The sequence below is a fragment of the Heptranchias perlo genome, unplaced genomic scaffold (genome assembly GCF_035084215.1).
Source record: "Heptranchias perlo isolate sHepPer1 unplaced genomic scaffold, sHepPer1.hap1 HAP1_SCAFFOLD_54, whole genome shotgun sequence".
Lineage (NCBI taxonomy): Eukaryota > Metazoa > Chordata > Chondrichthyes > Hexanchiformes > Hexanchidae > Heptranchias > Heptranchias perlo.
This window is the reverse complement of record NW_027139559.1, coordinates 5,308,225-5,320,555: the sequence shown is the minus strand read 5'-3', so window position 1 is coordinate 5,320,555 and position 12,331 is coordinate 5,308,225.

Genomic DNA, 12,331 nt, shown 5'->3' with positions numbered 1-12,331 from the left:
TCCCGAGTCATGTATTAAATGTCTGTTCCCTGTCCCGAGTCCTGTATTAAATGTCTGTTCACTGTACCGAGTCCTGTATTAAATGTCTGTTCCCTGTCCCGTGTCCTGTATTAAATGTCTGTTCCCTGTCCCGAGTCCTGTATTAAGTGTCTGTTCACTGTACCGAGTCCTGTATTAAATGTCTGTTCACTGTACCGAGCCCTGTATTAAATGTCTGTTCCCTGTCCCGAGTCCTGTATTAAATGTCTGTTCCCTGTCCCGAGTCCTGTATTAAATGTCTGTTCACTGTACCGAGTCCTGTATTAAATGTCTGTTCCCTGTCCCGAGTCCTGTATTAAATGTCTGTTCCCTGTCCCGAGTCCTGTATTAAATGTCAGTTCATTGTCCCGAGTCCTGTATTAAGTGTCTGTTCCCTGTCCCGAGTCCTGTATTAAATGTCTGTTCCCTGTCCCGAGTCCTGTATTAAATATCTGTTCACTGTACCGAGTCCTGTATTAAGTGTCTGTTCCCTGTACCGAGTCCTGTATTAAATGTCTGTTCATTGTCCCGAGTCCTGTATTAAGTGTCTGTTCCCTGTCCCGAGTCCTGTATTAAATGTCTGTTCCCTGTCCCGAGTCCTGTATTAAATATCTGTTCACTGTACCGAGTCCTGTATTAAGTGTCTGTTCCCTGTACCGAGTCCTGTATTAAATGTCTGTTCATTGTCCCGAGTCCTGTATTAAGTGTCTGTTCCCTGTCCCGAGTCCTGTATTAAATGTCTGTCCACTGTACCGAGTCCTGTATTAAATGTCTGTTCACTGTCCCGAGTCCTGTATTAAATGTCTGTCCACTGTACCGAGTCCTGTATTAAATGTCTGTTCACTGTCCCGAGTCCTGTATTAAGTGTCTGTTCCCTGTCCCGAGTCCTGTATTAAATGTCTGTTCACTGTCCCGAGTCCTGTATTAAATGTCTGTTCCCTGTCCCGAGTCCTGTATTAAGTGTCTGTTCCCTGTCCCGAGTCCTGTATTAAATGTCTGTTCACTGTCCCGAGTCCTGTATTAAGTGTCTGTTCCCTGTCCCGAGTCCTGTATTAAATGTCTGTTCTCTGTCCCGAGTCCTGTATTAAATGTCTGTTCACTGTCCCGAGTCGTGTATTAAATGTCTGTTCCCTGTCCCGAGTCCTGTATTAAATGTCTGTTCCCTGTCCCGAGTCCTGTATTAAATGTCTGTTCCCTGTCCCGAGTCGTGTATTAAATGTCTGTTCCCTGTCCCGAGTCCTGTATTAAGTGTCTGTTCCCTGTCCCGAGTCCTGTATTAAATGTCTGTTCCCTGTCCCGAGTCCTGTATTAAATGTCTGTTCACTGTCCCGAGTCCTGTATTAAGTGTCTGTTCCCTGTCCCGAGTCCTGTATTAAATGTCTGTTCTCTGTCCCGAGTCCTGTATTAAATGTCTGTTCACTGTCCCGAGTCGTGTATTAAATGTCTGTTCCCTGTCCCGAGTCCTGTATTAAATGTCTGTTCCCTGTCCCGAGTCCTGTATTAAATGTCTGTTCCCAGTACCGAGTCGTTTATTAAATGTCTGTTCCCTGTCCCGAGTCCTGTATTAAATGTCTGTTCCCTGTACCGAGTCGTGTATTAAATGTCTGTTCCCTGTCCCGAGTCCTGTATTAAATGTCTGTTCCCTGTCCCGAGTCCTGTATTAAATGTCAGTTCATTGTCCCGAGTCCTGTATTAAGTGTCTGTTCCCTGTCCCGAGTCCTGTATTAAATGTCTGTTCCCTGTCCCGAGTCCTGTATTAAATATCTGTTCACTGTACCGAGTCCTGTATTAAGTGTCTGTTCCCTGTACCGAGTCCTGTATTAAATGTCTGTTCATTGTCCCGAGTCCTGTATTAAGTGTCTGTTCCCTGTCCCGAGTCCTGTATTAAATGTCTGTTCCCTGTCCCGAGTCCTGTATTAAATATCTGTTCACTGTACCGAGTCCTGTATTAAGTGTCTGTTCCCTGTACCGAGTCCTGTATTAAATGTCTGTTCATTGTCCCGAGTCCTGTATTAAGTGTCTGTTCCCTGTCCCGAGTCCTGTATTAAATGTCTGTCCACTGTACCGAGTCCTGTATTAAATGTCTGTTCACTGTCCCGAGTCCTGTATTAAATGTCTGTCCACTGTACCGAGTCCTGTATTAAATGTCTGTTCACTGTCCCGAGTCCTGTATTAAGTGTCTGTTCCCTGTCCCGAGTCCTGTATTAAATGTCTGTTCACTGTCCCGAGTCCTGTATTAAATGTCTGTTCCCTGTCCCGAGTCCTGTATTAAGTGTCTGTTCCCTGTCCCGAGTCCTGTATTAAATGTCTGTTCACTGTCCCGAGTCCTGTATTAAGTGTCTGTTCCCTGTCCCGAGTCCTGTATTAAATGTCTGTTCTCTGTCCCGAGTCCTGTATTAAATGTCTGTTCACTGTCCCGAGTCGTGTATTAAATGTCTGTTCCCTGTCCCGAGTCCTGCATTAAATGTCTGTTCCCTGTCCCGAGTCCTGTATTAAATGTCTGTTCCCTGTCCCGAGTCGTGTATTAAATGTCTGTTCCCTGTCCCGAGTCCTGTATTAAGTGTCTGTTCCCTGTCCCGAGTCCTGTATTAAATGTCTGTTCCCTGTCCCGAGTCCTGTATTAAATGTCTGTTCACTGTCCCGAGTCCTGTATTAAGTGTCTGTTCCCTGTCCCGAGTCCTGTATTAAATGTCTGTTCTCTGTCCCGAGTCCTGTATTAAATGTCTGTTCACTGTCCCGAGTCGTGTATTAAATGTCTGTTCCCTGTCCCGAGTCCTGTATTAAATGTCTGTTCCCTGTCCCGAGTCCTGTATTAAATGTCTGTTCCCAGTACCGAGTCGTTTATTAAATGTCTGTTCCCTGTCCCGAGTCCTGTATTAAATGTCTGTTCCCTGTACCGAGTCGTGTATTAAATGTCTGTTCCCTGTCCCGAGTCCTGTATTAAATGTCTGTTCCCTGTCCCGAGTCCTGTATTAAATGTCTGTTCCCTGTACCGAGTCGTGTATTAAATGTCTGTTCCCTGTCCCGAGTCCTGTATTAAATGTCTGTTCCCTGTCCCGAGTCCTGTATTAAATGTCTTTTCCCTGTCCCGAGTCGTGTATTAAATGTCAGTTCCCTGTCCCGAGTCCTGTATTAAATGTCTGTTCCCTGTCCCGAGTCCTGTATTAAATGTCTTTTCCCTGTCCCGAGTCCTGTATTAAATGTCTGTTCACTGTCCCGAGTCCTGTATTAAATGTCTGTTCCCTGTCCCGTGTCCTGTATTAAATGTCTGTTCCCTGTCCCGAGTTATGTATTAAATGTTTGTTCCCTGTACCGAGTCCTGTATTAAATGTCTGTTCCCTGTCCCGTGTCCTGCATTAAATGTCTGTTCCCTGTCCCGAGTCCTGTATTAAATGTCTGTTCACTGTCCCGAGTCCTGTATTAAATGTCTGTTCCCTGTCCCGTGTCCTGTATTAAATGTCTGTTCACTGTCCCGAGTCCTGTATTAAGTGTCTGTTCCCTGTACCGAGTCCTGTATTAAATGTCTGTTCCATGTCCCGAGTCGTGTATTAAATGTCTGTTCACTGTCCCGAGTCTTGTATTAAATGTCTGTTCCCTGTCCCGTGTCCTGTATTAAATGTCTGTTCACTGTCCCGAGTCGTGTATTAAATGTCTGGTCCCTGTCCCGAGTCCTGTATTAAATGTCTGTTCACTGTCCCGAGTCGTGTATTAAATGTCTGTTCCCTGTCCCGAGTCCTGTATTAAATGTCTGTTCCCTGTCCCGAGTCCATGTAGTAAATGTCTGTTCCCTGTCCCGAGTCCTGCATTAAATGTCTGTTCCCTGTCCCGAGTCCTGTATTAAATGTCTGTTCCCTGTACCGAGTCCTGTATTAAATGTCTGTTCCCTGTCCCGAGTCCTGTATTAAATGTCTGTTCCCTGTACCGAGTCCTGTATTAAATGTCTGTTCACTGTCCCGAGTCGTGTATTAAATGTCTGTTCCCTGTCCCGAGTCCTGTATTAAATGTCTGTTCCCTGTCCCGAGTCCTGTATTAAATGTCTGTTCCCTGTCCCGAGTCGTGTATTAAATGTCTGTTCCCTGTCCCGAGTCCTGTATTAAATGTCTGTTCCCTGTCCCGTGTCCTGTATTAAATGTCTGTTCCCTGTCCCGAGTCCTGTATTAAATGTCTGTTCCCTGTCCCGAGTCCTGTATTAAATGTCTGTTCACTGTCCCGAGTCCTGTATTAAATGTCTGTTCACTGTCCCGAGTCGTGTATTAAATGTCTGTTCCCTGTCCCGAGTCCTGTATTAAATGTCTGTTCCCTGTCCCGAGTCCTGTATTAAATGTCTGTTCCCTGTCCCGAGTCGTGTATTAAATGTCTGTTCCCTGTCCCGAGTCCTGTATTAAATGTCTGTTCCCTGTCCCGTGTCCTGTATTAAATGTCTGTTCCCTGTCCCGAGTCCTGTATTAAATGTCTGTTCCCTGTCCCGAGTCCTGTATTAAATGTCTGTTCCCTGTCCCGAGTCCTGTATTAAATGTCTGTTCCCTCTCCCGAGTCCTGTATTAAATGTCTGTTCCCTGTCCCGAGTTGTGTATTAAATGTCTGTTCCCTGTCCCGAGTCCTGTATTAAATGTCTGTTCCATGTCCCGAGTCCTGTATTAAATGTCTGTTCCCTGTCCCGAGTCCTGTATTAAATGTCTGTTCCCTGCCCCGAGTCCTGTATTCAATGTCTGTTCCCTGTCCCGAGTCCTGTATTAAATGTCTGTTCCCTGTCCCGAGTCCTGTATTAAATGTCTGTTCCCTGTCCCGAGTCCTGTATTAAATGTCTGTTCCCTGCCCCGAGTCCGGTATTAAATGTCTGTTTCCTGCCCCGAGTCATGTATTAAATGTCTGTTCCCTGTCCCGAGTCCTGTATTAAATGTCTGTTCCCTGTCCCGAGTCCTGTATTAAATGTCTGTTCCCTGTCCCGAGTCCTGTATTAAATGTCTGTTCACTGTCCCGAGTCCTGTATTAAATGTCTGTTTCCTGCCCCGATTCCTGTATTAAATGTCTGTTCCCTGCCCCGAGTCCTGTATTAAATGTCTGTTCCCTGTCCCGAGTCCTGTATTAAATGTCTGTTCCCTGTCCCGAGTCCTGTATTAAATGTCTGTTTCCTGCCCCGAGTCATGTATTAAATGTCTGTTCCCTGTCCCGAGTCATGTATTAAATGTCTGTTCCCTGTCCCGAGTCCTGTATTAAATGTCTGTTCCCTGTCCCGAGTCCTGTATTAAATGTCTGTTCACTGTCCCGAGTCCTGTATTAAATGTCTGTTCACTGTCCCGAGTCCTGTATTAAATGTCTGTTCACTGTCCCGAGTCCTGTATTAAATGTCTGTTCCCTGTCCCGATTCCTGTATTAAATGTCTGTTCACTGTCCAGAGTCCTGTATTAAATGTCTGTTCCCTGTCCCGAGTTATGTATTAAATGTTTGTTCCCTGTACCGAGTCCTGTATTAAATGTCTGTTCCCTGTCCCGTGTCCTGCATTAAATGTCTGTTCCCTGTCCCGAGTCCTGTATTAAATGTTTGTTCACTGTCCCGAGTCCTGTATTAAATGTCTGTTCCCTGTCCCGTGTCCTGTATTAAATGTCTGTTCACTGTCCCGAGTCGTGTATGAAATGTCTGTTCCCTGTCCCGAGTCCTGTATTAAATGTCTGTTCCCTGTCCCGTGTCCTGTATTAAATGTCTGTTCACTGTCCCGAGTCGTGTATTAAATGTCTGGTCCCTGTCCCGAGTCCTGTATTAAATGTCTGTTCACTGTCCCGAGTCGTGTATTAAATGTCTGTTCCCTGTCCCGAGTCCTGTATTAAATGTCTGTTCCCTGTCCCGAGTCCTGCATTAAATGTCTGTTCCCTGTCCCGAGTCGTGTATTAAATGTCTGTTCCCTGTCCCGAGTCCTGTATTAAATGTCTGTTCCCTGTCCCGTGTCCTGTATTAAATGTCTGTTCCCTGTCCCGAGTCCTGTATTAAATGTCTGTTCCCTGTCCCGAGTCCTGTATTAAATGTCTGTTCACTGTCCCGAGTCCTGTATTAAATGTCTGTTCCCTGTCCCGAGTCGTGTATTAAATGTCTGTTCCCTGTCCCGAGTCCTGTATTAAATGTCTGTTCCATGTCCCGAGTCCTGTATTAAATGTCTGTTCCCTGTCCCGAGTCCTGTATTAAATGTCTGTTCCCTGCCCCGAGTCCTGTATTAAATGTCTGTTCCCTGTCCCGAGTCCTGTATTAAATGTCTGTTCCCTGTCCCGAGTCCTGTATTAAATGTCTGTTCCCTGTCCCGAGTCCTGTATTAAATGTCTGTTCCCTGTCCCGAGTCCTGTATTAAATGTCTGTTTCCTGCCCCGAGTCATGTATTAAATGTCTGTTCCCTGTCCCGAGTCATGTATTAAATGTCTGTTCCCTGTCCCGAGTCCTGTATTAAATGTCTGTTCCCTGTCCCGAGTCCTGTATTAAATGTCTGTTCACTGTCCCGAGTCCTGTATTAAATGTCTGTTCACTGTCCCGAGTCCTGTATTAAATGTCTGTTCACTGTCCCGAGTCCTGTATTAAATGTCTGTTCCCTGTCCCGATTCCTGTATTAAATGTCTGTTCACTGTCCCGAGTCCTGTATTAAATGTCTGTTCACTGTCCCGAGTCCTGTATTAAATGTCTGTTCCCTGTACCGAGTCCTGTATTAAATGTCTGTTCATTGTCCCGAGTCCTGTATTAAATGTCTGTTCACTGTCCCGAGTCCTGTATTAAATGTCTGTTCCCTGTCCCGATTCCTGTATTAAATGTCTGTTCACTGTCCCGTGTCCTGTATTAAATGTCTGTTCCCTGTCCCGAGTCCTGTATTAAATGTCTGTTCCCTGTACCGAGTCCTGTATTAAATGTCTGTTCACTGTCCCGAGTCGTGTATTAAATGTCTGTTCACTGTCGCGAGTCCTGTTTTAAATGTCTGTTCCCTGTCCCGAGTCCTGTATTAAATGTCTGTTCACTGTCCCGAGTCCTGTATTAAATGTCTGTTCCCTGTCCCGAGTCCTGTATTAAATGTCTGTTCCCTGTCCCGAGTCGTGTATTAAATGTCTGTTCACTGTCCCGAGTCCTGTATTAAATGTCTGTTCCCTGTCCCGTGTCCTGTATTAAATGTCTGTTCCCTGTCCCGAGTCCTGTATTAAATGTCAGTTCACTGTCCCGAGTCGTGTATTAAATGTCTGTTCACTGTACCGAGTCCTGTATTAAATGTCTGTTCCCTGTCCCGTGTCCTGTATTAAATGTCTGTTCCCTGTCCCGAGTCCTTTATTAAATGTCAGTTCACTGTCCCGAGTCGTGTATTAAATGTCTGTTCACTGTACCGAGTCCTGTACTAAATGTCTGTTCCCTGTCCCGAGTCCTGTATTAAATGTCTGTTCCCTGTCCCGAGTTATGTATTAAATGTCTGTTCCCTGTACCGAGTCATGTATTAAATGTCTGTTCACTGTCCCGAGTCCTGTATTAAATGTCTGTTCCCTGTCCCGAGTCCTGTATTAAATGTCAGTTCCCTGTCCCGAGTCCTGTATTAAATGTCTGTTCCCTGTCCCGAGTTATGTATTAAATGTCTGTTCCCTGTACCGAGTCATGTATTAAATGTCTGTTCACTGTCCCGAGTCCTGTATTAAATGTCTGTTCCCTGTCCCGAGTCCTGTACTAAATGTCTGTTCCCTGTCCCGAGTCCTGTATTAAATGTCTGTTCACTGTCCCGAGTCCTGTATTAAATGTCTGTTCCCTGTCCCGAGTCCTGTATTAAATGTCAGTTCCCTGTCCCGAGTCCTGTATTAAATGTCTGTTCCCTGTCCCGAGTCCTGTATTAAATGTCTGTTCCCTGTCCCGAGTCCTGTATTAAATGTCTGTTCCCTGTCCCGAGTCCTGTATTAAATGTCTGTTCCCTGCCCCGAGTCATGTATTAAATGTCTGTTCCCTGTCCCGAGTCCTGTATTAAATGTCTGTTCCCTGTCCCGAGTCCTGTATTAAATGTCTGTTCCCTGCCCCGATTCCTGTATTAAATGTCTGTTCACTGTCCCGAGTCCTGTATTAAATGTCTGTTCACTTTCCCGAGTCCTGTATTAAATGTCTGTTTCCTGCCCCGAGTCCTGTATTAAATGTCTGTTCCCTGTCCCGAGTACTGTATTAAATGTCTGTTCACTGTACCGAGTCCTGTATTAAATGTCTGTTCACTGTACCGAGTCCTGTATTAAATGTCTGTTCCCTGTACCGAGTCCTGTATTAAATGTCTGTTCCCTGTCCCGAGTCGTGTATTAAATGTCTGTTCACTGTCCCGAGTCCTGTATTAAATGTCTGTTCCCTGCCCCGAGTCGTGTGTTAAATGTCTGTTCACTGTCCCGAGTCCTGTATTAAATGTCTGTTCCCTGTCCCGATTCCTGTATTAAATGTCTGTTCCCTGCCCCGAGTCGTGTATTAAATGTCTGTTCACTGTCCCGAGTCCTGTATTAAATGTCTGTTCCCTGTCCCGATTCCTGTATTAAATGTCTGTTCACTGTCCCGAGTCCTGTATTAAATGTCTGTTCCCTGCCCCGAGTCCTGTATTAAATGTCTGTTCACTGCCCCGAGTCCTGTATTAAATGTCTGTTCCCTGTACCGAGTCCTGTATTAAATGTCTGTTCCCTGTCCCGAGTCCTGTATTAAATGTCTGTTCACTGTCCCGAGTCCTGTATTAAATGTCTGTTCCCTGTCCCGATTCCTGTATTAAATGTCAGTTCCCTGTCCCGATTCCTGTATTAAATGTCTGTTCCCTGTCCCGATTCCTGTATTAAATGTCTGTTCCCTGCCCCGAGTCCTGTATTAAATGTCTGTTCACTGTCCCGAGTCCTGTATTAAATGTCTGTTCACTGTCCCGTGTCCTGTATTAAATGTCTGTTCCCTGTCCCGATTCCTGTATTAAATGTCTGTTCCCTGCCCCGAGTCCTGTATTAAATGTCTGTTCCCTGTCCCGATTCCTGTATTAAATGTCTGTTCCCTGCCCCGAGTCCTGTATTAAATGTCTGTTCCCTGTCCCGAGTCCTGTATTAAATGTCTGTTCCCTGTCCCGAGTCCTGTATTAAATGTCTGTTCCCTGTCCCGATTCCTGTATTAAATGTCTGTTCCCTGTCCCGAGTCCTGTATTAAATGTCTGTTCCCTGTCCCGAGTCCTGTATTAAATGTCTGTTCCCTGTCCCGAGTCCTGTATTAAATGTCTGTTCCCTGTCCCGAGTCGTGTATTAAATGTCTGTTCCCTGTCCCGAGTCGTGTATTAAATGTCTGTTCACTGCCCCGAGTCCTGTATTAAATGTCTGTTCCCTGTACCGAGTCCTGTATTAAATGTCTGTTCCCTGTACCGAGTCCTGTATTAAATGTCTGTTCCCTGTCCCAAGTCCTGTATTAAATGTCTGTTCCCTGCCCCGAGTCCTGTATTAAATGTCTGTTCACTGTCCCGAGTCCTGTATTAAATGTCTGTTCCCTGTCCCGAGTCCTGTATTAAATGTCTGTTCCCTGCCCCGATTCCTGTATTAAATGTCTGTTCCCTGTCCCGAGTCCTGTATTAATTGTCTGTTCCCTGCCCCGAGTCCGGTATTAAATGTCTGTTCCATGTCCCGTGTCCTGTATTAAATGTCTGTTCACTGTCCCGAGTCCTGTATTAAATGTCTGTTCCCTGTCCCGAGTCCTGTATTAAATGTCTGTTCCCTGTCCAGAGTCCTGTATTAAATGTCTGTTCACTGTCCCGAGTCATGTGTTAAATGTCTGTTCCCTGTCCCCAGTCCTGTATTAAATGTCTGTTCCCTGTCCCGAGTCCTGTATTAAATGTCTGTTCCCTGTCCCGAGTCCTGTATTAAATGTCTGTTCACTGTCCCGAGTCCTGTATTAAATGTCTGTTCCCTGTCCCGAGTCCTGTATTAAATGTCTGTTCCATGTCCCGAGTCCTGTATTAAATGTCTGTTCCCTGTCCCGAGTCCTGTATTAAATATCTGTTCCCTGTCCCGAGTGCTGTATTAAATGTCTGTTCCCTGTCCCCAGTCCTGTATTAAATGTCTGTTCCCTGTCCCGAGTCCTGTATTAAATGTCTGTTCCCTGTCCCGAGTCCTGTATTAAATGTCTGTTCCCTGTCCCGAGTCCTGTATTAAATGTCTGTTCCCTGTCCCCAGTCCTGTATTAAATGTCTGTTCCCTGTCCCGAGTCCTGTATTAAATGTCTGTTCCCTGTCCCGAGTCCTGTATTAAATGTCTGTTCCCTGTCCCGAGTCCTGTATTAAATGTCTGTTCCCTGTCAAGAGTCGTGTATTAAATGTCTGTTCCCTGTCTCGAGTCCTGTATTAAATGTCTGTTCCATGTCCCGAGTCCTGTATTAAATGTCTGTTCCCTGTCCCGAGTCATGTATTAAATGTCTGTTCCCTGTCCCGAGTCGTGTATTAAATGTCTGTTCCCTGTCCCGAGTCCTGTATTAAATGTCTGTTCCCTGTCCCGAGTCATGTATTAAATGTCTGTTCCCTGTCCCGTGTCCTGTATTAAATGTCTGTTCCCTGTCCCGAGTTATGTATTAAATGTCTGTTCCCTGTCCCGAGTCCTGTATTAAATGTCTGTTCCCTGTCCCGAGTCCTGTATTAAATGCCTGTTCCATGTCCCGAGTCCTGTATTAAATGTCAGTTCCCTGTCCCGAGTCCTGTATTAAATGTCTGTTCCCTGTACCGAGTCCTGTATTAAATGTCTGTTCCCAGTCCCGAGTCCTGTATTAAATGTCTGTTCCCTGTCCCGAGTCCTGTATTAAATGTCTGTTCACTGTCCCGAGTCCTGTATTAAATGTCTGTTCCCTGTCCCGAGTCCTGTATTAAATCTCTGTTCCATGTCCCGAGTCATGTATTAAATGTCTGTTCCCTGTCCCGAGTCATGTATTAAATGTCTGTTCCCTGTCCCGTGTCCTGTATTAAATGTCTGTTCCCTGTCCCGAGTTATGTATTAAATGTCTGTTCCCTGTCCCGAGTCCTGTATTAAATGTCTGTTCCCTGTCCCGAGTCCTGTATTAAATGCCTGTTCCATGTCCCGAGTCCTGTATTAAATGTCAGTTCCCTGTCCCGAGTCCTGTATTAAATGTCTGTTCCCTGTACCGAGTCCTGTATTAAATGTCTGTTCCCAGTCCCGAGTCCTGTATTAAATGTCTGTTCCCTGTTCCGAGTCGTGTATTAAATGTCTGTTCCCTGTCCCGAGTCGTGTATTAAATGTCTGTTCACTGTCCCGAGTCCTGTATTAAATGTCAGTTCCCTGTCCCGAGTCCTGTATTAAATGTCAGTTCCCTGTCCCGAGTCGTGTATTAAATGTCTGTTCCCTGTCCCGAGTCCTGTATTAAATGTCTGTTCACTGTCCCGAGTCCTGTATTAAATGTCTGTTCCCTATCCCGAGTCCTGTATTAAATGTCTGTTCCATGTCCCGAGTCCTGTATTAAATGTCTGTTCCCTGTCCCGAGTCGTGTATTAAATGTCTGTTCCCTGTCCCGAGTCCTGTATTAAATGTCTGTTCCCTGTCCCGAGTCCTGTATTAAATGTCTGTTCACAGTACCGAGTCCATGTAGTAAATGTCTGTTCCCTGTCCCGAGTCCTGTATTAAATGTCTGTTCACTGTACCGAGTCCATGTAGTAAATGACTGTTCCCTGTCCCGAGTCCTGTATTAAATGTCTGTTCACTGTACCGAGTCCATGTAGTAAATGTCTGTTCCCTGTCCCGAGTCCTGTATTAAATGTCTGTTCACTGTCCCGAGTCCTGTATTAAATGTCTGTTCCCTGTCCCGAGTCCTGTGTTGAATGTCTGTTCACTGTCCCGAGTCCTGTATTAAATGTCTGTTCCCTGTCCCGAGTCCTGTATTAAATGTCTGTTCCCTGTCCCGAGTCGTGTATTAAATGTCTGTTCCCTGTCCCGAGTCGTGTATTAAATGTCTGTCCACTGTACCGAGTCCTGTATTAAATGTCTGTTCCCTGTCCCGAGTCCTGTATTAAATGTCTGTTCCCTGTCCCGAGTCCTGTATTAAATGTCTGTTCCCTGCCCCGATTCCTGTATTAAATGTCTGTTCACTGTCCCGAGTCCTGTGCTAAGTGTCTGTTCACTGTCCCGAGTCCTGTATTAAATGTCTGTTCACTGTACCGAGTCCTGTATTAAATGTCTGTTCACTGTCCCGAGTCCTGTATCGAATCAGCAGCAACAGGCAGAAGATTTAAGGATCACTGGACCAGGCCCTGAATTTAATCCAGGGATTGGGGAAGCTCATTGACTCCTTTTAATTTCCGCTCTTCATCATTTTTCTGACT